Source organism: Talpa occidentalis, unplaced genomic scaffold (genome assembly GCF_014898055.3).
Source record: "Talpa occidentalis isolate TD23 unplaced genomic scaffold, MPIMG_talOcc4v2.1 talOcc4.17, whole genome shotgun sequence".
Classification (NCBI taxonomy): domain Eukaryota; kingdom Metazoa; phylum Chordata; class Mammalia; order Eulipotyphla; family Talpidae; genus Talpa; species Talpa occidentalis.
This window is the reverse complement of record NW_023601754.1, coordinates 35,092,842-35,120,651: the sequence shown is the minus strand read 5'-3', so window position 1 is coordinate 35,120,651 and position 27,810 is coordinate 35,092,842. Positions and strand designations below refer to the sequence as shown.

General features: G+C 39.1%; 1 long non-coding RNA gene across 3 annotated transcripts in view; it reads left to right on the top strand.

Annotated features, from left to right (window-relative positions):
- Positions 1–27,810, top strand: part of LOC119250407 (uncharacterized) — a 760,618-nt gene that overhangs the window by 517,112 nt on the left and 215,696 nt on the right. For all 3 annotated transcript variants that reach the window (XR_008552486.1, XR_008552485.1, XR_005126287.2), the window contains one exon: positions 10,403–10,538. This is a non-coding gene — a long non-coding RNA (uncharacterized LOC119250407). The remainder of the gene's footprint in view (positions 1–10,402; positions 10,539–27,810) is intronic.

Sequence of the window (27,810 nt, the reverse complement as noted above, 5' to 3'; positions counted from 1 at the left end):
AGAACATGAGCTGGAAAACCTGCTAGATTTAATCTAAAATGGAGTGTTGAGATTTTCCAAAATCTCTTACATATTATCTCAGTGTAAGACTAATTTTAAAATAATCTTGTTCTAAGGCTATGATCAATGAAAACTTAAGAAGGATTTAGTGATGATGATAGGATTTTCTTCTCTTGAAAGATGCCACACTAGGGAAAATTGCATTAATGGAAAATAATTTTTGAAACTCACTACTTGACAAAATTTAACGATACATCTTTAAAACTTTTGTTTTCAAAAGGGAATAGCCTTGATATAAATATGTATTCAACCTTGTCACACAAGACCAAAAGTATAATCACTCCAGATTTTCGAGATGTCCCAAATTAAAATACAATTACACCGTGCTTAGGCAAAGTTCATTAATCACATGTTTATTTAAATCCAGCCTGTGATCCTTATATTCAAATTTTATGAAAATGATATGCATTTAAACTATTTTCATAGCATTTATAGATTTGTGCAAATTTGGGTTCAGTTCTCATAAGCTTGTGGGGAAAACAGATGTACTATTAGTGCCCATGGGAATCAAGAACAAGACTCAAAACTGTGCTGCCGAGTGGTAGGAGTAACCTGCCCCAGCTTAATTTGTGATCAGATTAGCTATCATTTCAGCTAGAAAGATACCAAGAATATTAGCTATCTTCCCAGAAGAAAGCCAAAAAATGAGAGCAGGGATAGAGTGCCGACATTATTTCAAAGAATTCCTACTATTTCTCAACTCAGGGGTGAAAGTTAGAGTATTTAGTACTGCTCTACCAACTCAGTCTCTTTAGGCTGTTTGTGCTTAGATTACAGCAATAATCATGAACATTTTAAAATCTGATAAAACAGAATGTGGCTGGCCAAGAGTCTGTCATTTTTATTTTTAAGCCTACTTGTAAAGTACACTAAATTCTCTGCTTCTCAGTGGGTAGAATTGAACTTATTAAATGTTGTCTGTGAAGAGGGTTTCTTTTCAACCACAATGTACTTTGACTGTCTTGTATACACCATAGTGACTATGTTCTCTCTCACTCCTCCTTCTCACTCCCTCCTTCTCTTTCTCCCTTCCCTCCTTCTTAAAAAAAACAAAAAACAAAAACAAAAAACAAAAATGCAAGTTTCATTGTGTTCAAATACTTCAGATCATTACTATCAAGTAGATTTTTCATTTGGAAAGCATCTTCCCTTCCTGATATTAATTGAATTTTAATTCTAATCAAAATGTTTTTTCCAAAATGAAATAACATATTGCATTGAAAAGGCAGATTCCTTTGGTCTTAATTATTAGCACTTCTAAATGGGTATTTTTCAGTCTTAGTTGTCATTTGTTTACAGAAAAAAAATTTCTTTGTAAAGAAGCCTGGCAATATACCTGCCAACTCATATCTTTGGTTATTATAATGCTCTTAAATCTGAAAGTCCTCTCGTTTCATTGTCTTGCTCTTGTCATGTTTTCTTTCTGGCTTGGTTTGCTTTCTCCCATTATTGCCAAAAATTCAAGCCAAACTATTCCCCAGTGCCACACTCTTTCCCAGGTAATTATTTGATGGAAAACTTAGGTTTTCTCTGCCCACCACCCTAGGCAATTCCCCCCCCTTATTTTAAGGTTAGAAAATGTTGTCTTTTTATTACTCCAGAGTATTAAAAACTCACCTAACTATCCATTCTCATGAAGTGGGAAAATCACCCCAAATAATAGTTATAGCCACTGCCATCATCATTATCATCGTCACCATATTGTTAGCAGTATATTTACATATTTGGAGACTACTGGAGAATAAGCAGCAAATATTAGAAATTTGTTCAACAGTTTACAGACATAATTGCACTGAATGAAAGCAATAGCACCACCTAATTAAACAAGCCAGTAACCTGGAATTCTCTTTAGACTAGAGATTACAAATGGGTCATTGATTGGCTGTACTCCATGTGCAGATGTGTTCTTTAACCACAAAAATTTTTGAAACCGAATAGCAAAAGACTTTAAAAAAAAACACTGCATTGGGCCTCCCCTGGTGGCACAGCGGTTGAGTGCTGGGCTGCGAGGCTGTCCGCAGCCTCTGCAGCACAGGTTCATTCCCCGGCCGCCGGCGAGGGTCCCACAAAAAAATAAATTGCATTTTTCCTTTTGGGCAGAAAAATTAGTAGATTTGGCAACATTTGGCCTGATTTCTGTATTAGGTCAGTTAACAAGTGCTTCCCCCTTTAAGAAGAGTCTGCTCAGCCTTTTGTCACTGCCTCCACCATGCTTTAACCTTTGGTACCTCCTCAATCACTCATTTTATTTCCTGTCTAACTCCAATAAGCATTTGTATTTTTGAAACCTGTTCAGTTCCCTTATGTTATTCATTACATCTCCATGGTCAGCAAGTTCTGGCAATCTTATCCTTTGAATCATATTTTGGCAAACTTTTTCTTTAAAGGGACAGGTAGTAAATGTGCTAAGCTTTGCAGAAACCCAGGTGTTGGTTGTAACTTCTCTGCTATTGTAGTCTTATTGTCATCATAGAATATAGGAAAAAACTATATTCTGATTCAGTTTTATTTACAAAAAAAGGCAGAAGCTGAATGTCATCCACAAGCTGCAATTTGCTTAGTCATTCTCTAGATGACCATATACCAGATGTTTTGTCCAGGACATTATATTCATGAAATGCTATGCAAACAAGGATCCACTTGACAATGAAATATACACCTATCAGATATTTAAATTATCTGGAAAATGTTACTACTCTGATCCTTCACATTTCTTTATCTGTGGTACGCCCAATCATATCCAACTACAAAATCTTCTCAATTTTAAATTTAATAACTCTTACTACCTCAGGAGACAATTTGAACATCTTCTGTGGAAGTCTTGATGCATCACCTCTTTTCCTTCTTCGCTGTCACGGATGTCCTTCCACCCCTTGGTTCTTAAACAGCCAGTTTTTTTGTTGTTGTTGATGTTGTTGTTTTTTGGTTATTAATGAATGCATATGGGAATAAAATGGAAAAAGTTATCCTGCTAAAAAGCAAGTGCCTTTTACTGGAGCCCTAATTTCCACCTCCGTGTGAAATGGTGTGCTGTGTTATCCATTCTATACCGACATAAGAACAATATGAAAGTGTGTGTGCGCATCTGTGTGCACATCATATTCATCTTTTTTTCTTTAACACATTTGAGGATACTAAAAAAATTTTAAAAAGCAAAAACAGAATTTAGGTACCATTGAATGTTGTCCTATTATCTAAGGACAGAATTAGAACTCTTAGGGGAGAAAATAGTAGAAATCTTGATCTGACAATTTCCTATCTCCAGATTTATTTCCCAACAATAGTCCTTTTAAAAATTCTTAAGCCCTCTGGTCCTCAGGTTTTTGGCTGTAATATGGAAGGGAGGGAGGAACTAAGACTTCATCATTGATATTTAATGGACAATGTCTATAAAATGTGAAGCATACACAAGTATGCAGTAAATGGTAGCTGGGGAGTAGTGACGAGAATACTAACCATCTCGAAAGTTTGAAAGCCATTGTGCAATTGAGGTATTGCCAACAAATACATAATGGGTAATGGTATTTTGCAGTTTAAAAATTATTTTAAATGTGAAATGCCATGTAATCCTTACTCATACATTCAACAACTATTCTTTCTCTCAATCACAATAATTGGAGCATACTGAGAACTCAAATGTTAAATAACACTGACATGGGCACTGATTTCAAGGAACTTAGGTTTTATAAAGGAAAAAAAGGTGATAAGTCAAGCAATGCAGAGATGATGATTCTATGAGATGGTGAGGATTCTATAGGTACAATCCAGAGTACTGGTTAAAGGGTAGCTGGCCACTGAAATTATGTATCTGGGCTACTGGGGCCATACTCTCTGTGGGTACCATTATCTTAAAACATAAAATGTTAACATTGGCTCTGGGGTTGAGCAAAACCAGGCCCTGTTTCATTGGGGGGGGGGAGGGGTGCCAGGAATATTCCAGAAACATATAACCTGAGCCCAGCAGAAAAGGTCATTAGAATTCCTGCAGAATTGATATATTTCCTCTGAAAAACTCAGTAAAAAAAAAAAAAAAATGCAAGTTGGGCCTCCCTGATGGCACAGGCAATTGGGCGCGGCGCTGTGAAGCTGCCCGCATTCTCTGCAGTGTGGGTTTGATCCTGGCCGGCCGGCGAGAATCCCACATGGCGCAGCAGACCTCTCCTGTCTCGCCCGCTGCTCCCCTCCACAGTGTATTTCAATCAGTCTGCCAGTTCTGTTCCCTACTTGGTCTCTGGTGAATCCTCTCACCCTCCCGCGTCTGTGGCCTGTGCCCCGGTTCTTGTACAAAAATAGCTAAATCTTTTTAAAAAATGCAAGCTTCTGTAATAGACTGTTGGTGGGAGGATGAAAAGTAAAAATAGAACAAAATAACAACAACGAAAGGACCTCAGGCTAACTTCATGGTTAAGTGCAACAACACAAATGGCAAAAACATTTTGTCTTACGCGTTCTTCAATATTTCTTATTGAATTTAGAGGGATAAATGAAGAAGGCGCAACTACATGTTTAGGAAATGTTGGCTTATCTACTTTTCCTGAGATATGACACACATTTGGGAAGGCATGTAATCAAATGGTTGTCAGAGCTTGTTAGGTAGGATTAGAATTGTGTAATAAATCTTGGTCACTTTTGTTTTCTGCAGCCAGACAAAGAGAAGTCATTGAATCATTTGGTGTATCTTCTAATACTGCTGAGCATTAACTAAGGGAAAAAATACTTACTGTGCAGCTCTTTTATGCTAAGCATTGACTTTAGTATAAGCCTTTCATAGACATTATCTTATTAGTCCATCTAATAACTGCAGGAAGTAAACATTAATATTCCTATTTTACAGATGAAGAAACACTTCCTAAGTATCTGAGACAAATAGGAGACAATTTAGAAGAACCTGTATTTCAGTCCAGATAGAAATGCATTTACCACACCTCAGTTCTGGGTGTGTGTGTGTGTGTGCACGCGTGTGCGTGTACCAAGTTCTCACCATGCTCTGAAACTAATGTGCTTTCCTATCAAAATAATACATGCATGGAAGTAAAAGCTTTTTCTGCCTGTGTTATCTTATGTTACAGCTGAAATAAAGTAGATTCTTTGAAGCTTAAATGGTCTTCACCATAGCTATCTGAACAGGTAACTCAAGAGCTGATGCTTTTCTGGCTCATCGAAGGTCCAGAGCCCTGTCTTGGTCTTGTTCCTAGTGACCAGCCCTAACCATTATTCCAATGAGGTTTTTGTGGTTTAATTATCTTAAAACTTTAAGTAGACAAAGAGTCCATTGATACAGATAGATTTAGAGATATCAGGGTGCTGCCAGAGTGTCCTGGAGGGGAGAGTGTTTCGCTGACCAGGAGAGCAGAGACAGGGTGGCAGGGTCTGCCCCAACTGCAGTGGTGGTGAAGCAGGGGCCAGGAGAGAGCAGAGCTGTGAAAACACCTAGTTTTCCATGCCACTTGGGAGCCATCTGTGTGCAGGGTCAGCAGGTGCTCATATCTATATCAGAAGACCAGTTGCTTAACCGTCAGAACCTTACTCTAGTGCTTGTGTAATATGTAGTCTGTATGTGTGCACACACAGCCATGTGTGCGAGGTACTCTGAAATCTTAATTTCAGTGGAAAATACTGAGTCAGTGGTAAAAGGCATTTGGTGACATGACTTTTTTCCCCTGTGTGTGTTGGATTTTTTTTTTCCTTCTTCTGAAATACTTGGCTACTTCTTCTACCTGGCCTCTCCTATCAGCTTTTTAAACACAGCTCATTTGTGAAGCCTTACTTGACTCCACTCATAATTCTCCTTTTTTTTTGCTTTGTACTTTCCTCTATGGGTTTGCTCACCACACATACTCAAAGCTGTTTATTTTCTGCTTGTCTCTGGACTCTGAAGTTACCTGGGGGCAGGGCCATTGCCTTAATAATCTTTCTGTCCCTCCTACCAACCCCAATAGGTAGAACACAATTGCCCTTTGACTTGAATTGAATTAAACAAATGGTAAATGAATATTTGCAATTTTACCATATGAAGGCCAAATGGGGTTAATTAGCTGAAGATTCTAGAGAAACACTGCATGAGAAATCAATGCCATTTTCTCTCCCAAATCCAGTTCTCCCCCCTCCTTACAATTTCCTGGTTTGTGATGAAAAATGTAAAGCTGTCGTTGTTTTATGAATCTTGCCACTAGCCTACAAAACCTTTCAAATATGATTCAATTTCATGCAGAGACTCAGAGCAACTTGGCAGTTAACAGCTAATGGCTTTTAAGGGTTTAAGTCAGCCCTAAACATTATTCCAATGAGTTTTTGTGGTTTAATTACCTTAAAACATTAAGTAGTCAAAGAGCCCATCAATACAGATGCATTTAGAGATATCAGATGTGCATTGCTCACAAATACCGCCTTGAAGGTGTCTAATACAGCATCTTATTTTGCCAAAAAGCATGTAAAAAATAGTTTAAGTCTACCTATTTGAGCCTAATGGTGTGTGCCACCATTAAGCTGGGAGAAAAGTGAAATCAAAATGATGCTCCAAACAGGAAGGAAGAGCTTTACAGAGGAAAGGACAAAGTGGCTGCTGCCCTCCGGTCATCGTCATCCCTAATCCTCACCCAGTTCATCTTAAACTGGGTACTTAGTGCCCTGGCTTCTGGATTTCAGCAATTCTGGGTTCAAATCTCACCTCTGTGATTTGTAGGGAAGTGATATAACAGGAAAATAAGTCTCAAGAAGGATAAAAAAATAATAATTACATAGCTGGATGTTTGTGAAGATTTGAAAAGATGTATGTAGCAATGCTAATAATAAGAGCTAATGTGGTAGGCATTGAAAGCTTTTTTCATGGTGATGGTGCACAGGAGAACTGCTGGTTTGGAATTCTATGAGGGCTACACCTGAGAGGAGAAAGCAAACATTGTGCAAAAATGAATGATGATGTAAAATGTATAAAAATAATTATATTTTAAAAAACCTTTCAAAGGTGATTTTGTAGCTTTGGAGGAAAGGGAAAAAAGTGAACTTAGAGGGTCAGTATCCAATTTTAAGGCTGTAAAATATGGGCCTAAGAGTGCTGTGGTGGTTTTCCTTGTTTGAACTGTAATTAAAGAAACCATAGGTTGTCACTTACTTTTACACTGTTTCAAATATTTTTTCTGCAAATCTCATTTCTATCCTTGGATTCACAATAACTTCATTACTCTTTTCAAGTCAAATCACATCCCAATTCTCAAAAATTCAAATTGGCCTAAGATCCCCCACTAACAAATGTTAATATTTATGAGAAATGCATTTGGGGTTCAGAGATAGAAAGAGAAACCTTCAGGGAGGCAGAAATGAGTTATTGGCCTGCTATAGAATGTGTCACTTGGAAAGAGCTGCTTTGTAGGGAGAGATGATTCAAATGCACAATTTCAGGGGGCAATGCAATCTAGTTTACTAATCTCTCATTATACTAAGGTGAGGCTTTTGTGAATGCTGACTGCTCATTAGCATCTCCATCCCAACAAAGAATCCAGCTAATGGGTGCCAGTTTTATTCTCATTATTGAACAATTCAAATGTTTGCATTCCTTTCATTAAACTGTCATTTGAAAAATGAAGAGGAGCAAAAGGCAGAGGTAGATCTTTTAAACCCTATAATCACTGGCCTTCTATGTTAGATAATATTCATTTACTTTTAATGTGAAGGTCTCAGAGTAATTTAAGTAAAATCCTCATGACCTCTGGAGTCATTTGTGACCCCTCTTGAGCCACCTCTCCCCATGGCTGCCCTTGAGGCTGGTTGTTCCTTCCTCGCATTCTGTTTTTACTTCCACATCCAAGTTCTATCTCTGCTCTCTTCCCTATAATGGACCTCATTTTTGAGACTATACCTGAAATCTGTTGGTCAGTGTGATCTAATGTATGCAAAAGTGTTTTTGCCCATTAACTGGCTAGAGAAAATGTAGACATTTTTTCTTTAATGAGATTACATGGAAGTTGGACAGGCCAGTAGAAAGCTATAACTTAACATTTGTTAGTTGAAGCTAGGCAAAACAATTCCCCCAAATTGGCATATAACCCCTTTGAGTGAGTTAAACTCCATGTGCTAGCTCAGAGATTTCAATTAGATTATAATATGGTACTTAAGAAAGAAAAAAATATATATATAGACTCTTCTAATTTTTTATTTAGGCTGCATATGGTATTGTTCTTATCACCTAGTGATCTAGTAAAAGAAAAATAATAATCAAAAACCCTAGCAACTTCAGTACCCGATATCTGAATGTATCTAGAAGGTCCTCTGAGTGTGGGAGGAGGGGAAGCTGCAAGTGAGAAGCATAGGACTGGTGTGAGAACCAATGAAGTAAAGCACATAAAATGCATATGTAAATTTTATTGCACTATATCAATCTAAGGTGTCATTAGATTAACAGAATAATGAATAACTGTTCACCACCATTTATTAGCTTTTAATTGTCTTAATAATAATGATAGCAGAAAGTACTAGGATAATTATAAACCTTTCTGTAGCTGGATGCACATGAGTTTGGAGTCAGACAGACCTAAATTAACCCCATGGTTTCGTTCTCATAGCTTTGTGACATTGGACAGTGCAGTTCAGCTCTATGAAATGTGGATACTAATTTCCACTTCCAGGTTTGTTTTAATTGCTAGAGATAATGTATCTAAAGCATCTAGCATAGAGTCCGACTCAGTGCTACTCAATATTCAGCAAAGCAGTCACAGCAGTAACTTAGTATTATTGTCCTTGCTTCAAGAAATTTCCCTCATAAAAAGAGAATGAGCTCCTCTAGAAGTAAAACAGAGTCAGTGCACCTTCCGCAGGGCCCGAGGCAAGGGTGGCAATGAAGCAGAGAGAGTGGATAGCCCATGGCCTGGATTCTGGCAGCTTAAAGGGAAGTCTGGCAGATGCTACCAACCAGACAGACACTTGTTCTTTGGGGTCATTTGGATGATCTGTTTTATAGGACACACAAGAGAAAACATTTCCACCGAGAAACATCTTGTTTCATGCACACACACCATTAAAGTCACTTGAAAGCTAATGTTCTTGGTCAGCATCACTGGCTTCTACCAGAAGAGGAGTCGGAATCAAGTTTCATTGATGTTTTTATCAGAGAAGGAAGCCATTGAGCATTTTCCTTATGCCCCTGGGTTAGGCTCATTGTGAATTGACTTTAAGTTTTTATAGGTAAGTTGCTAAATTGCTCTAAGTGTCAGTTATCTCATCAGTAAAAGCAGGACCACTGAGGCCCAAAAGTTTGTCTAAAGCACCTTCTGGTGGATACCCATAGGATAGGGGAAGAATAGACAGGAAAGAAAAGAACAAAATCAAAATCAAGATAAAAGCTACCATTGGCAACCTTCCCCCAGGTCTCTCTGACTGTACCCAGTGCTTGTATAAATAAAAAACAAATAAATAAATATATAAATAAAACATGCCTCTATAAAAAAAAATAGAAGAGGAACACTCATGCAGACATCATGAAACATGAAAAACTGGTAACAAAAACTGGTCTTTTAACCAGTCCAAGACCAGGAAGCAAGGGTCACTTCTTCACGTGTCTCTGTTTTATGTCTCTCCTGCAGGTCTCCTTCTGGCTCACTATTCTCCTCCCTTCCTTATTTTCTCCAGTCCCCTCTCCAGCTTCTCCTCCTCTCTGCTCTGCTCCGCCCTTCCTTGGGTGGCACACGGAACCTGAAACCTGCCCCTACCCTGGGGGCTGTCATGTTACTTGATCACTGAATAATATGAAAAAGTTTATTGCTATGAATGTCCAAAGACCTGGGAGACTAGTACTTAGGTACAATACACACACTCACACATGTACACACACACACACACTCCATTGCTTTTGTAGTGTTGCCATGAATCAACACCTATTTTCAATGTATCTGAATATTCTGTATTTTGTGTTTTTTGTCTTTTTCACATTACATTTGTATTAGAATATTTTGTATTTTAAATTTTGTTACCAGTTTTTCATGTTTCATGATGTCTGCATGAGTGTTCCTCTTCTATTTTTTTTTATAGAGGCATGTTTTATTTATATATTTATTTATTTGTTTTTTATTTATACAAGCACTGGGTACAGTCAGAAGCGCGGGAGGGTGAGAGAATTCACCAGAGCCAGAGCGGGGAGCAGAGCAGGCAGAAGGACCGAAGTACACTGCTGAGGGGAGCAGCGGGCGGCAGGAGAGGTCTGCGCGCCATGTGGGATCCTCCTCCGGTGGCCGGGGAGCAGCCGGGATTGAACCTGCGCCCCAGAGGCCGCGGGCAGCTTCGCAACCCAGCGCTCAACCGCTGCGACACCAGGGAGGCCCTCCTCTTCTATTTTTTTTTTCCTCTTTTACAGCAAAATTGCTTTACGGCCAAATTCATGACGAGTTGTGCGACGAAAATGTTTTACGGCAGAGCTACTTGTAAGAAGATGCTGAAAGAAATTACCTAGGACATGTTATTTTAGCTGATTCCTCGAACAACATTACAAGGTAAGAGTTATTATTCTCCCCATTTTATAGATGAGGAAGCTGAGACTTGTTTTGGTGGATAATCTGCCCCATCTTTAGAGCTACTACAGGAGATGCCAGAGTTGAAATAACATTTTCTGGTTGTTTCTTCCGTTTAAAACTCTGTATAAATTGTTTCCTAAAAACCTGCGTCTAAGTAACTTAAACTCATATTTTCATGCTACCTAACTTCGTTTTCTGTGGGACGTCATTCGTATGCGACAACAAAGAGGTTATTTGTTCATTTTCCCGTCTTTATCTCTAAGAAAAGTTCCTATTCAACTAGAATCATCAGTGTGGCAACTGTAAGCACATCTTCTCATAAGTGTCTGCTGATAATATGTTCCTGAATTGTTTTAATTTATAGGAGGAGTAGAGGAATATTATGCACATCAGTCTTATACATAACAGTTGCATTTAGTTGCAATTATTTCCTTCTGAAGTAATCATTCATTTTTAGTGGGAACAGGAAATTTGCATCCAGTGTTGTCTCTTTACATAATTTGAGTGAGGATCCTCTATTCAATTGTCTGGAAGTTTAATACCAGCAAATAATTAGTTTTCTTTTGAAAATTGTCAAGATCTACTGATACTTTTTATTTTGACCTGTGGTAAAAAGCGAGATCGTGTTTATGGTAACAGTGATACTAGTACCTGTTTTGCTGTCAACTTTGTAGAATTGCTGTGGAGTTACCATAACAAATTTCCAGTGCCTGGTGCTGTGCTCAGCTCATTCGTATATTCATTCATTCTGTAATTGTTCAGAGACATCTACTATATGCTGGCTCACTGTGGTGAATGCAATAGAAATCAACAGACGTAAACACTGATTTCAGGAACTTTTTTTGTGTGTGTCAATTCCAGGAACATTTTTGTCCAGAGTAAGATACAGAGGATTAACAAGGAAAAAAATATTTTGCAAATTTCAATCGGCCCTATAAAAAATAAAGACCTGTAAAGGCCAGTAGCTTACTGACCAGGAACTATGAGAACTGGATTTTAAGTAGGTTTCTGACATAGTGGGGTCCCCCAGGCCTGGGAATGGAAAAGGTATATAAGGAAGAGGAATGAGAACATATGATTCTTTGGAGTTAGAAACCACATAATGTTTTTGAGGAAATGAATGAAAGCCAGTAGAGATTGGAATTAGTAAGTCAAGATGAGTTATGATTGTGGTGAGGTCAGAGAAGTTGATGTAAAAACAATGGAATTTCACAAAAATTAAGGAATTTTCTCTGGGCCATCTAGTCAATTAGTGCTCATCTGAGCCTAGGGTTCTCCGACTGCAAATCCTAGCTTATTTCTCATAAATCCCCAGAAATGAATCACTCAACAAAATAATTATAATTTGTATTGGTAATGATAATAGCTAAACTGATTTAGTACCTCTGTGTGTCAAACATACTTCTAATCACTTTTCATGCACTGTAGAGCTTAATCCTCAATACTTTCCACACCACACAAATGTATGGGATTAAATGGTTTATGCATATCACAGAACTACTAATGGTCAGACTTGAATTTGAACCCAGAGTTAGATGACACTTCTTTAAAGACTGGATGTTTATACCTCATCTTAATATATTAAAACATTTTTATAAAGCTCTTTTCTATTTACTCAAAAATTTTAAGTATGATATAAATTTTTGTTTTGAACTGTTTGAGAGTAAGTTGTTGACATGATGCATTATATCCCTGGGAAATGCTAGCTTCTGATATCTACAGCCAAGACTTTCTTTTACATTAGTGTAATACAAACATCAAAATCATAAAAAATTGAAATTGATCTGTTTTCTCTTAATGTAATGCTAAATTCAGTTGTTCCTGATTGTGCCAGTAGCATCTTTTTAACAAAAGAATCCAGTCCATCATAAATTGTATATAGTTGTCATGTCAATTTGGGTCTCCTTCTACCCCCAGAACCCCTCTCCCACCATGCTTTGCTCAACTCTCATGACCTTTCCACAGGTCTTACAGATTATAGATTTACACAATATAGGACAGTTGTTTTATATAACTTCCCTCAGTTTGGGCTGATCTGGTGTTTCCTCATAATTGGATTCATGTTATACAATGTTTTGGGCAGGAATATGACAGAAATATTGCTGTGTTCTTATCACAATTTTGACCTGTCTCAATTCTGAAGATAATCTCTTTGCTGGTTTGATGAGAGTGGGGTCTGTGAGGCTGGTCTTCACTGAGCACCAGCATCCTGTACTGTTCTGCTGCTGCCCCCCTCCCCCTATCCCCAACCCCCCTTGTGCCCTGCTCACCTCTTTGTGCTGACTTATACACAGGCTCCGTCATGTGCAGGCTCCAATCCTCCTGATCGCATACCTGCCTTTCTCAGTCTCTCCTGATGGCTGTTGGACAGAATTATAGAGGAAGGGAGAGGAAAAGAAGGGAGACCAAGGGATAACTTTTAGTTTAAAGTAAAAGCAGAAAGAAATCAATTGCTTTTATTTGTGACAAGCACTCAGAGAGAGGCTAGCTGAGATAATGTTGAACATGTTGTTCTTCCTCATGACATGCCATAGAAATTATTGCACAGGCCCAAAACAACAACAACAGTTAGAAAAGCACTGCCCCTCTCAACAAGACACAACTAGAATATGGAGAGTCAAAGAGTACACTTTGGGCCTCCCCGGTGGCTCAGTGGTTGAGCGCTGGGTTGCGAAGCTGCCCGCAGCCTCTGCACCACCGGTTTGATCCCCGGCTGCTTCCCGGCCACTGGAGGAGGGTCCCACATGGCGCGCAGACCTCCCCTGCTGCCCACTGCTCCCCTCAGCAGTGTACTTCGGTCCTTCTCCTGCTCTGCTCCCCGCTCTGGCTCTGGTGAATTCTCTCACCCTCCCGCGCTTCTGACTGTACCCAGTGCTTGTATAAATAAAATAAATAAATCTTTAAAAAAAAAAAAAGAGTACCCTTTTTTGGCAGAAGGATCAGTAATATGTTTGTATATGTGTGTAGGGTGTGTGTGTGTGTGTGTGTGTCTAAAATAAATATGTATATATAGTGACTTCCCAAGTGCTATGACCTCTTCATCTGCCTCTTCCTGTTCAGTTGTCTAATCAGTGTTTTCAGGAACTGGGCTATTTTCTTACAGTCAAGAGGCTAATGTTAATTATTATTTATCACCCAAGATCTTTTTCTTCTCTGCTCTGGATGGCATAAATATGAAACTGGAGGATACAGTTAAGCTTCCCCTCACTTTTGTACCAGATAGCTGTTGAGCCCCTTGTCCATGAAAATCACAAGCTTAGTATTTACAGGAAGGAGTTTTGGGGTCAAGTTCAGGATCTACTCACATGTTGACTTTCGTCATTTGACTGACTTATTTAAGGTTCAGCCTCTTTGCCTCTAATATCATTATAATGTTATGATAGAAATTATTGTTATGAGGATTAAATGAAATAAAGTGTCTAGTAGGTTCCAGACTATTAAGCATAGTCTTAACATTTATCAAATACTTCTAATACTTATAGTTACTCTCCATTGTACTTTGCTATTTTCTCTCTCAATATCAGTTGTATTTGTGAATCATGTGGAGGGCTATTTGGGAATTATATGGAGTTCTTCCCTCCAGACTGAGATACTCTTTTTGTTTTCGGTTTTTTTTAAAGATTTATTTATTTATTTATACAAGCACTGGGTACAGTCAGAAGCACGGGAGGGTGAGAGAATTCACCAGAGCCAGAGCAGGGAGCAGAACAGACAGACCGACAAAACACACTACTGAGGGGAGCAGCAGGCGCGGCAGGAGAGGTCTGCGCGCCATGTGGGACCCTTGCCGGCGGCCGGGGATCGAACCGACCTACAGAGGCTGCGGGCAGCTTCGCAGCCCAGCGCTCAACTGCTGTGCCACCGGGGAGGCCCCAGACTGAGATATTCTTAAAAGGCAGAAAGTTTTTGGTGCTATATCCTCAGCACTCAGCAGAGTTACATGTAGCATAAAATGTAATTGATGATTTTGTGAATTGAAGGATGGAGGGTGATGTAATTGTGGGATAGTTTGATGAATGAAAAAGAAGATAAAAGCTTAAATGTATGAAAGGATAAATGGACTAAAGAATAAAAAAATATAACAAAATCGGGGGTGAGGTACTCAACATTCATTGGTCAGCCATCATGTGCAAAGCAATTAATTGCCTATTTTACATACATTATGTTATTAATATCTCATCAGGTAATTAAGTTATAGAAGAGAAAAACAAAGCTTAATAAAGGAAGTAAAAAACCAAAAACATGCATTCTTTTAACTGTACTGAAAGAATTTTGTAAGTTGTTTCTGCTTTGATGCAACATATGGTAGACACAAGAAAGAAATATTTGTTGTCCACACAGGAGATTGAATTGTGCAGTTACTAAGAAAACTGAACAGAGTCTATAAATTGTTAAGGAAGAAAAATTACACAATCCAATTAGAGGGAAAAAATGAAAATTTTGGTGAGCCTTTCAAATACAAACAAGCCTGTGGTCTTCTCTAGAAGAGACATAATTTTCTGTATCTCGATTCAATTCAGTGATGTCAGAAATGAAGAATTAGACCTAGGGAGCATATTTGAATGATAACTCTGAGGGGTTGTCTGGAGAAATAATTAGAAGACTCATACAGATCACCCCTATAGCATCATTTACAATTTCTTGGCCAAATTCCATGCCTGTGAGTAGACAATGTAAACTAAAATGTGAGGAAATGGAACTTAGAATAGAGGGGGAATTAAAGAATCCAAAAAGGAAAGTAGCATATCTATCAGCCCATATATAGAGTAGATATTGGTGGAATGTGAGGGCATTCCCATTCCTAGAATGTGGTTGTAGTTATTTGGGAGGAAAAGCTAGTGATTTGTGTGAATGTATGTTGTCTGCCCTCCAGTGTCTCTAGCTTGGAGTAGTGAAGATTTGGGGAGAAAATAATAATTTCAGAGATGTGATGAATGTTGGTGTAGCAGTATGAAAGAATTTCTAGTGGAGAACTGAGAATATGGCCCTTAGTAGCGTTCATGAAGAAGTTATTGGTTCTCTAAATCAAGTGGAATTTTTTTTTTAATTATGAAAGGTGAGTGGGAGAGACATGGATGCATGTCAAAGAGGAGATGTTAAGGCATATCTGGAAAGGAAACCACAATCAGATGCACACTTGGGACTTCAGATGATTCTTTTTAGCTGTCATGAGTCCATGTGACTTTGAGCTGACAAGCAAAGGTTCATGTTGGAGAGGAACAGCTGAGTCTGGGAAAGCTGAGGCAGGCTGGGGTCAGATGTGAACCCCAAAGGGAAAGCCCACTAGCATATCCTTGTCCTTAATTACTCTCATTTGGGAGCCTCTTCAAATTACACACACACACACAAACACATACAATGTATTTGGAAACAATTTCCAAACATATGCATGTATATGTGCACTTATAGATACATAATGCATATACATACACACACATATATACACACATATAGATATAAAATATTTTTGAAGTACAAGTTGCCAACTACAATTGTATTTGTTAGTACTTGCAGGCAAAAGAGTGAGCTTGACAATTGTCTTCTCCTTCCCTTTTAAGTTTTGTATTGTTTTCTCTCACAGGAGTAGTCACATCTTGGTTCTTCCTAAATGATGCAACTCTTTTTTGTTGCACAGTACTCAAATCTTGAATGAATGAAAAAAACAGTGTCTTATACTCTCCCTTATTGTTCTGAGAGCCAACTAAGAGCAAGCCTGATAGGATTAGGAAAACCAGAATTTCCTAGGGAAACGCCTGATGAGGAGCCCGGCTAAGCCTTTGCTATTGTCACCTCCATGTCATGCCAGGTTGTGTGAAGTCACATGTATGCTGATGCTTAATCAACTCCAGGGGACCCTCCTGGAGACTTGGTGGTACCACCTAGCAGTGCGCCACCTGCTGTGAGGTTGCCCTTTCTGGCCCATATTTTCCTAGCCTGAGTAGTCCCTCCTAGAAACAGGACCCCTGATACACTCTGTCAGTGATTTGTAAAGTCCTGTTGGTATCTGCATTCTGTCAAAAAATTGAAATCAAGAGATAAATCAAAGTAGCTTTTTATAGCAACAGGTAGGAAGTGTCCCACTGCCTTTATTACCGGATGAGGATGGGCATGTCCCACAGCACAGCCCACCAGCACGGAGCTCCAATGCAGTCACTTTTCCTCTTTTCTCTCTAGGCCATGTTTTGTGCCACTCATATTCTATACTTGAAATACTTGAAAGAGATCTTTCGTTTTCCTAACCAGGTTGTTAGGTTTCCAAAAGCAAGATAACACAGTTTAGGTTTTTTTGAAAAGCAAAGAATCCCTTCAAGAAAGACTCTCTGTTCCTTTGAAGGTAATCATTTGTGGAAAACAGTCAGCCAAGAACAAAGGAATAACAGCAGCCTGACTAAGGCTTAGAGAACTGGCTCAGGAAGGGTTCCAGAAAGCAGATCTCTGGAAGCTAGTGTTTTCAACTTGTGACAGGCGATCTCATTGGCTTCAGCACTCATGGTCATCAGATTATGCCTCCTCATAAACAGCCAAATTAATCTCAATACCTTTAAAAGTCATTATGCCTGTAGAACTCAAGAATATGTGGCGAGTTCACTGTCACTCCTGAGAAGTTCTGTTTCTCTGGTAGTAACTGATAAAGAAGGGGATTTCTCAAAGTCAATCACTCAAAATAAAGAACTTAAATCCATTTTAGCATGCCTCTGGGAAGCAAGTCTGCATTAACCTGCTCTATGACTTCTCTAGCAATAATAAGGTTTAAGAGAGTATACAGCCACTGATGATTTCTGCAAGTGATACAATGAGGGGACAGAGACAATGAGGCAAACATAAAATGGGACCTGGGATTAAGGGATCTTCCACTCAGCCATGTGTGGAACTTTGAAAATTAATGTGGTATTGTTTAGCGAGCAGCTGTCAAGTTATTGTAATTTGCAGAATTTTTTTTTTTTTTACCCTCTTCTCCTTCACTGAAGGAATATTAGAAATGGCTTCATTTCTGAGGGATGACAAAGTTAATCCCATTTTGAGTTTCATTGGAAGGAAATGACACTTAAAGCTTGTTTTGCATTTATCAAATGAGCCGGCGAGTTCAACATTTACCAGCACCTTTGAATAGAAGACACAGTGTTAGATACTAGGCTTGTAAAGATGAATTGAGAACAGTTTCTTCCATCAAAACAATTATTATCTTGGTGGGAATTACAAACAGAGCAGAACATTGTATTTCTCTGTCACTATAAATTTATGATTAGCAGTAGGCAAAGCGTGCTTGGGGAGAACATAGGTGGACCTAATGGGTGACCTTAACTTTAAAGAGCAGGGTCCTGGGTTGGGCCTGGGTCTTTTGAGGTCTTTTAAAATGTGTTTGACAGCAATCCACACCCCCCTAGAAATACCTCATTGTATTGCAATCACACAATACTTATAAAATGGTATTTAATTACATGCACATGAGCGAGAGTGGGGTATTTTCATCTCCAGCATCTAACAGTATATCATATCTTGTATGCACATATCATATCTTGAATAAATGAATCAAGAGGGGACAGAAATTTAGTTATGTCTGAAGAAAGTTTTTGAGAACAGTATCAGTGGTACAATATTCAAGTTCAAAAGAAACAACACAAGGCTATTATTGTGATACAAAACAGCAGCTGAGAAGCTTAGACAATGATAAACACTTCATTGGGGGGAGGGGATGGAAGGTGGGCAAGAAGAATAATCTGGGATATTGCCTGTGGGGACACTTAGGAGTAATTCATAGGAGGTGGTGAAGTTTGATGGTGCAGAGTCAGTCAGTAAATTTAACAGTATAAGAAATATTTAGACAAGCTGCAATAAATTAGATAGATAGAAAGAAAGGGCCTTCATCTTTTTACATCTCCTTTGTGCCAGGACATACCAGAATGGCATGGGCTTTAAATATCCATGCTCCTTTTTCTACATTACTCTGCTGATTTTCCAGTCATAGGCCTGCACCCCCAAATAAGAATGTCATAAAATTTATTTTGTGAGATGGAACTCATTCTGTATCTGAATGGTATCGTGGACCCGGCACTTTTCTGATGGCTGCCTGGGTTCCCACTCACGGGGACTTCCTACTTGCCAGTTGCTCTAAGGCGGATCAGCTGCCATGGCCTCACTTTGATCCATTACATAGTATATATTTTTTTTCTTTTTCTGCAGCCAACGAACTTGGCATCCAAACAAAAGTGGCATCACTTGATAATGGACATGATTGTGTCTTCCAAGCCACCCGTTCAGCAGCAGGCTGTTTGTCAGTCTCTCTGATTAAAGAAAAGAAGGTGCTTTAGAAAATGTTCCTTTCATTTCCATTGATTTTCAAGGTTGGGGTTTTCTCATGTGGCATCTGTTTTGTTTCTAATTTTCTCAGTTTGGTTGAACATGTTGTAGGGGAAATAAGGAAAATTCAAAGATACACCAGGAGACATCAGGGCAGTAGCCTGGATTATAAACTCAGATGTACCAGTTTGTTTTTTCCCCCTACTCTCCCCCTCTCATTCCCTACTACATTTTAGATGACTTTAGGTTAATCACTAACTCTGTAGGATCCTTTATCTGTAAATCTTTTCCATCTTTCATCCATTCATCCATCCATCCAAGTACATAATGAGGATGTTGAAAGGTTCTGCATGGTAAAGAAAAGGAGAGCCAGGCTAAATTTCTCAAAGGGGGGGGATTTATTGTGCCCCCAGGCGGGATTCATGGACCCAAGGTGGGGGTCCTGAAGTTGTGCCCATTGCCAGGGGGAGGCAGGCTTTTATAGGGTGTAGAGAGGTCAGGTGGGAAGCTGGGTTTGCAAGGTGGGGGGCCGGGAGTTTGTAAGGTGGGAAAAGATTTGTAGGGCAGGGAGAGGCTTATTGTCTGAATTTTCTAGGCAGTCTTCTGCATTCCTGGCCCCCAGGTGGGCTTCCTGGTGGGCTTTTGCATTCTGGCCTCCTGCATACAATCTAGGTACTAGGAACATAATGCTAAGAAAAAAATCCATTATCATTGATGGCTCATGAAGTTTATTTTTTTAAAGATTTATTTATTTATGCATGCAAGAGCTGGGGTGCAGGCCAGAGATGTGGGGGCGGGGGGCAGTGAGAGGATTCACTTCACCAGACACAGAGTGGGGAACAGAACAGGCAGACTAACTGAAATACACTGCTGAGGGGAGCAGTGGGAGAGTCAGGAGAGGTCTGCTGCGCCACGTGGATCAATTCCCTGGCTGGGGATTGAACTCATGCTGCAGAGGCTGCAGATAGCTTCATAGGCTGCGTCTTAACCCCCCGCGCCACCAGGGAGTCCCCATGAAGTTTATTTTAATATGCATCATATTAGGTTAAAGGTTCCCATAATATAAACATGTGTAACAGGTGCTAACCTAATCAAAAAGATGCCTAGGAGAAAATGAGACTTGAACTGAGATCTGCAATTTAAAGATATATTAGCTAGGTGAAGAGAACAGAAAACAGTGGTCAAGGCAGGGAAATATTTGCAAAGTTGCTGTGATAGAAACGGTGTGTGGGGAGAGTGAATAAAGACCAATGTGAATTGAACATTGACAGTAGGGAAAAATTGCCGCTCTATTAGGGTTTCTCTATCTTTCTTGTCCATAAAGCATTTGGGAAGTTTCTTTTAAATGCACATTCTTATTGTATAGGTTTGAAATGTAACCTGAGATTCTTCTACTCCAAAGAGACCTCCTGAGTGATATCAATGTTCCCGGCCCAGAGACCACACTGGAGTAATAAATTGCTAAGTGGTGTTTGTTTTTTGCCACTATGACCCAAAATGGGGGTTTGGAGGTTTATTTTAACATTATCTCAGAAAGGGCAGGACTGGTACATCAGGCATAACACAGCAACTTTGTCATGGTCCCATATCTCCCTCCTTTTTCTCCTCTTACTCTTCCCTAGTTTTTACTGCCAAACTCTCTCCAGAGCAAATGTAAAGAGCATTATTTTGGCAACTACACACAGCCTTTTTGTTCCCACAGAGAATGGGATATGCCTGCTGGTTAGTGTCATGCCAACAGTCTGAGCCAGTCTCTGTGTGCCGAGGGCAAATCGTCAGCCCATCTTGGTTCATAAACCTATCCTGGTCGCGTGCACCCTAACTACCTGGATATGTAGTTGTCAGCATGTCAACACGGGAAAGGGAATAATTGTGGGTTTATCAATGACCCTAGTTTATGTCTCCCAATAATATCAAAAACAATAGAGTAAATTTATAGGCAAAACTCTTGACTAAATAGTCCAGGATTTATAATGGTCTGGGCAAGAAATAGAGAGATGTCAGTTACCCTTTAATAATTCTATTTATTTATGCACTAACACAAGAAAGCAATTGTTATTTAGGAAGGACTGCAAGAAGATGACAAATTAAATCCTACTACTAACAACCCCTCAAAATGTATCTTGGAACTAAATCAACAGAATTCTATTTTGAGTGGCTCTAATTCTATAGACAATTCCTGCGGGTGTTCAGAACAGAGTCAGTAAAGGTCAACAGCATTACACGTGATCCAGGACCTTATCACAAGCTCCTCCAGCATGTGGAGAATTATTATGAGACCAGGGACTCTTTCTTCTCCTAACAGCAGGTCCCTATTAGTCAAGTGGAAACATCAGTTGAAAAGGCAGAAGCCAGTGTAGGAATGTGTTATCACAGTCACTCTAATATGGTTATTAAAAATAATAACAGGACACTATAGAAAGATGCAAGCTTGGGTATAGTCCCGTGACCCTGGTATAGCGTGGTTTATTTATAATACACTTTAAACATATCTCATGATATGCCCTGGATTTTTAGAAGCTTAAAATCTGCAGAGGAGGACAGTCATGTTTACAAACAATTCTATAAGAAGAGAAATTTTAATAATAGGCAAAGTTTGAATAAGGAGGAATATCTTTGGGAGATGGAGAACCAAAACTTTCTTGTGGGAGTTAGAGAGATTTTCACAGCAGATGCATGTCAGGCATTTCAAATGAGCCATGAAGAATTAATTAGTGGGAATTTTTCAGGTGGTAAGTGTGGGTGTGGGTGATTTTTGTGGAGTGTAGGGCAGGAGACAGGGTTGGGTCAATTTCAATGAAAGCAGGTTACCTGGATAGGTAGGAGCATATACTACATAACTTAATTTGGACTTCAATTCTTCTGCCTGTTAGATGAGCGTTAAGACGCTAATCCTTTCTCGTGTTGGTGGTCAGAACACTTAAAAGGGTAAAGGAAGTGTCTGGGGCAATTTTAACACTTAATTAGCATTGGCTGAATGAGAATCTTATTGATACTGAAAAGCAGAGTGGTTTGTGTGTGTGTGTGAGAGAGAGAAAAAGAGAGCGAGCGAGCGTGGAGAGAGGGAGACACACACACACACACACACACACACACAGACTTTGGCAAGGAAAAAAATGGAAAAGAAGCACTTTTATTTTTAGATTTTTGGTTTTCAAATTAAGGAGAATGACCCATGTATTCTAGAAGAAGTTCAACCACTAAGATTTAGTAGGGAAAACATTGCTTATTTTATTAGTTTTTTTTTTTTTTAATCCTGTTAAGTACTTCCAACACCAGACACTGTAGATAAATGATTTGAAGATCTTATTTAAGTCTGTATTCCACATCAACATACTCTCATAACAATCCCAGTTGTCCTCATTTTGTAAGTGAAAAATTGTATGGGGGGTGGGGGGGAGTGTGTTTTGGTAGTTAGTGAATTGAACAGTTTACATCTTTAAGTAGCAGAAACCACAATCCCTGTAGTTGTAGTGGCAGCCTTCTATAAAACCCAAATGTGATCCTGTCTTCTTGAATTCAGATTCATGCTCTATAAAGCAGTAGAGGAGGAGGAAGCAAGAGATGACAATGAACTCTTTGCTGTGATTTCTAATCCATCCTCCTCAGAGATCTTTTAGTGATCCAAGTATTTTTGTTTAGTATTATATTGTGACTTTGGCATCTATTAAAATATGTCAGCATTCTCCTCTTGAATATTGCATCTCTCCTGGAAACAAAACCCCACAATAAGAAGAAACACACACATAAAACAAAAACACGAAACAAGACCACAGACTAACACAAATGGCAAAATAGGGGGGAGGTAGGCAGGGCAGTCAGGTGGAGAGGCATTTTGTACTTTCTCAAGATATTTTTTTTAAAGATTTATTTATTTTTTTATACAAGCACTGGGTATAGTCAGAAGCATGGGAGGGTGAGAGAATTCACCAGAGCCAGAGCTGGGAACAGAACAGGCAGACTGACGAAATACGCTGCTGAGGGGAGCAGCGGGCGGCAGGAGAGGTCTGTGCACCATGTGGGATCCTCGCTGGTGGCCGGGGATCAAACCGGCGCTGCAGAGGCTACGGGCAGCTTCGCAACCCAGCTCTCAACTGCTGCACCACCGGGGAGGCCCTCAAGTTATTTTTTTGACCCTTGATTTTACAAAGGAATAAAAAGACATGTTGAGTGAAGTGAGGTGGAGAAAGGAGGGCTTGTCTTCCTTATCTTGTCTTTCTTCAAGTTATTAGTACTTCCTTTGAATTTTAATGAGGCACCAGGGTGCTTCCATAAATGCCACAAAATTACAGTGAATTAGGAAAATGAATCAAAGGCTCATATACTACTCCATCTCGGTGTGATGGACGCTTCCTGTAAACTGTAACATTAGAACCTGGCACATAAATGCTCAGGAAACATTTGTTGGATGCCTAACTTAAGTTGCTTAATTACCAGAAAGGTAGAGATAGTAGCTTTACTTTGGGGGAAGGGGTAGGGAAAATGATTTGCATCTCTTTCATTTTCCCTTTCTTCTTTTTCTTTTGTATTCCTCTTCTGATGCAGGATGCTGTAAGTTTTATTCTTTTATTCCAAACAATTCTATTCAGCTCCAAAGGCAAATGACAGAAGAGGTTTGTGTGTGTGTGTGTGTGTGTGTAAGTATCTGTGTGTCTCCATGCATGAGTTTGGATAGATATATATTGTATCTGTGAGGATGTGTGAGCCTGTGTATTTGTATACATATAGGTTTGTGCATATGAGCTGGGTGTATCTGTGTGTATATTTGTATGTGTACACTTCTATCTACATACACTGCTCTGTGTCTAGCTACCTGCATGTCAATGTCAGTGCACATTTGTACTTGTCTTTATGCCTGTACCTTTAATCCCTAAGTATGTATATATCTGTGTATTATATGCCTGTGTAGACCTGTGCACACATATGTGCCTTTATGCATGTGTGTCTGCATGGGTGAATATATGTGTGTCTGTATGCAGTGACTATGTGTGTGTCTACTTATGTAAGTTTGTATATCTATGTGCATGCACCATTAGACATATTTCCTACATTTTAAATAAATGAAAGTATTGCTTGCTGAAAAAATAAGCTACTTAGAACCTAATGTTCTGGAAAAATTCATATTAAAAGACATCTGCTTATAGCAAATTCTGTTTTGTCTGCATTTAGCCACAGGTGTTAAAAAAATGATAAGGACTTGGAAAGTAGACAAACTGGAAATTGTCAGAGTATTCATATTCATCCTAGCTTTCACCATGAATCAAAGTGTAAACAATGAAGGGAAGTCAGTCCACGATTTTCATAAGTGAGCTCTGTTTAGAATAAACAGGGCTCATTTCTCAGAGAAATGTGCTGACATTAGGCACGTTCTGAAAGGTTAGAGTGCAACACAGCTACTTTTCTTATATTAATTTACTTTTTATAGTTTTTAGATATAGTATTGATTAAATTAGCATTTGGATTAATGATGTTTTAAATTCAGAGGGACTGAAGCAGTGTTCTTTTCATATCAAATAACTGAAAGACCACATTATTTGAAAATCAGTTTTCTAAATACGTTACGCCTGTCAATTGTGTGTATCTTTATATATCCATGGGATACATTTATACTAACTATAAAAATGTATAACATAAATATGTAGATATTCAGATGGTACATAGATATCTGCACACACACTAGACATAAATCAAAATATATTCAGGTTAATTATCTCAGAAAGAATTTTTGAATATCTGATAAATGCCAGATATTATGTTAGTTACGGAATAGCCAGAGAGGCACATACCCCGACCTTAAAGAACTCAGTTTCAGGAAAAAATTTGGATAGATACATCATTTGCAAGTCATTGAAAAATGCAAGTGTGGGGTCCTTTGTTCAAAAAGCAGGCAAAACTACAATTAAAATTACATATAAAAGTTTTTCTTGTTTTCCATGAACTCTTCTCTCCTATTCATGATGTTGTTGTTGTTTTTAATTTGCTAGGGAATGCCATTCTAGGTAAGGAAACTTGAAAATACTAAATTATTAGTGTGAATTTCACCTTTCATTTTTATATTATGCAGTGGCAGTTTGACATGCAAATATCGCCGCATGTAACCCTTATGCAGAATCACTGCAATGATATACTCGTATTACACGGTTGGCTCCTGGAGGGTGCCTCGAGCTGCCAGAGGAGACAAACTCAAGTCAGACTCAGACAGGTGGGAAGAAGGAAGGGAGTGTTTCTCTAGGCAGGAAGGAGTACTTGGAGCAGGAGGGTATCCAGTGCCAGTGAGGAAAGTCACAACAATGTTGTTCTTGCTGTCAGAAGCCAGACATCTTCCCAGTGTCCTAGACAGGATGGGATCTGGGAAGTTGAAGGAGACATTTCCCTTTTCTCATAAGTCTGACACGGCAGCCTGTATAGATGCGAGAACTCTACAAAGATCTTTGAGCCTACGTGCTAGGAAATGCTGGGTACTTGGGTAGCGGTTCCAGAGGCACATGCCATCACGAACTGCAGCTTGCTTCTGCTCAGAGGTGGGCCACGCACTCCTGTGGGATGGCCGCCCCGTGCCCCTACCCAAGAGGCCATGGAGTGTATGCAGCCAACCTTCTAACCAGCAGGCAGTGGAAGGAGGGAGAGCGGGGCTGGGCTAGGAATCGAGGGGCATGGACAGCTGAAAATCTGTTCCTGGGAGACTGCGGGAGGCAGAAGTTAAGGCGCTAACGTCCAGACATGTGCTCCATTGAGCCATTTTAAAAAGCACAGGTTAAAAAAAATAATAATAAACTTTTGATAATGGCCATTGTAGAGTGTTATTCCCTAAATAGAAACCATTCTGGAGGTTGTGAATAGTGCCTGCTCACATCCCCCATGAAGCCAGTCCTGAGTAGATGAGACAGATACAGTTTAAAGAAATAATAGAAATACGTATTGAGAGCACGGTCGGCAGAGAGAAGGGTATCATTGGCCCTATCAATATTAGGGGAAAAAGAGATGATTTCTAGAGGAGTGTAGATCTAAGCTAAATCTAAATCTGAATTATCTGAGCCAATAAAGACAGGAAATGGTTTTCCAGACCCATGACCAAAGTCTTGGAAATGTGCAAAATCATAGCATATTTAAAAAACTGCAAATGGTGGTAGAGTTGCAATGAGTCCATGTACCAGGACTCACATGCGCATGCAGGGTAAGAAAGATGCAAGAAGAAAATTAAGCATTTGGTGATTGGGTTGCTTTATGATAGAACATGTATTCCTCATAAGGGGCTTGGGCTGTGTAGATACTTAAAGTTAATTAAGACATATGTATACCCAGGATCAAAAACAAGATCTCCAATTGCCAAATAGCAAAAGGTAACAGGATATATTCTGCGTCTCAAAACGTCAGAAATTCTTCATTGATATACAGCAGCATAAATCCTTCAAGGTCTTAAGTTAAATGAAAAGAAAAGATTTTAAGATTTTCTCTGACTTTCCTCTAGTTGGGTATGCGATTCATGTTATTAAATAACTAAGTGAAAATGAATTTAGTATTTAGTGTTCAGGTCATTGACACTAGAGGTAACATACCTGGCCAAAACCCCAGCTATAATTTTCCTTTTAAGTGTGTAAATCGCTTTTTAAAACAGCCTCTTTTATTTGTGCTTGTTTTAAGGAAAAGAATATGTAGACATACTGCTCCAAGCAAGAGTAGTAAATATTATTTTCCTCTCCTCTACCTTGCTAATAAAGTTGGGATTTTAAGTCTACATTGGAGATTAAAAGTAAAACCAGAATTATTTGTATAGTGTGTCCTTTGTCATTGGCTGATGACAGATGAAGAAGAGCCTTTTAGTCGTTACTGTGAATCAGCTTTCTAAATAATAAAACTGTTGGGGGCTCCTCTAACTCTTCTTTATCTTGTCAGTTTATAAAAGGTCCTCCTTCCTGACGTATCCAAAGCAAGTGTGTTCTCCCTATTTTATATACCCCTGGGGTCCTGTGTTAATTTGCTATAATGATTGTAAATGCATTTAATTATGTTTATATGTTAAAATATGCTTGATGCAATATCCCACTCTAGTCTGATTGCTCAGAGTTCTGGAACCTTTTTCTTCTTATTCCCTCTGGTATATACCGGCCACTAACATTAATTTTGGCTTATAAATACCTCTTTAATGTTGTATTAAATTGAAGTCAACTAAGGGGATTAGTTATGGTAATTAACTATGACTTTAAGAGTCATACAGTTAAGGAATAGTCCTGAATTTCTGTTTTCAAAATATATCCATTATATATTTTTTAAATATAGTTTAGTTTACAGATTCAAAATATCTGAGTCACAGATCCCTTTATCAGAGCTACAAAGGGTCTGCGTAGATCATGTAGAGGTAGGTGAAGAATTATAAAAATAATCCTATAGTTTATAGCATGTTAATACTTCTGAATCAGCGAATACTGATTTTTAAGACTTTGAGTCTGAAATCTTGATTTGCAGACTCTAGAGATTATGCCCAAGTCATTTTTATGTGAAGGTCATTTCTTTTTTTTTAATAAAGATTTATTTATTTATGCATACAAGATCTGGGGTGCAAGCCAGAGGTGTGTGTGGGGGGGGTGAGAGTATTCAATGAGAGAGAGTGGGGAGCAGAACAGGTTTTAGGATCTACTGTAACACTGCTGAGGGGAGTAGTGGGCGGGACAGGAGAGGTCTGCTGTGCCATATGTAGGTCAGTTCCCAGGCCGGGGATCGAACTCATGCTGTAGTGGCTGGTGATAGCTTGATAAAGCTGTGTCTTTAACCTCTGTGCCACCAGAGAGGCTCCAAGGCCATGTTTCTTTTCTCCATTTATGTTTCTTAATGCAGTCTATGGATGGGCTATAATATATTCACTTGTATGTGAGGATTCCTGGCTGGGAATGCATTTGAACATTTTTAGGGGATGTCATTCATGGCACATCTCTGCCCAGGCTCCATCTACCACACT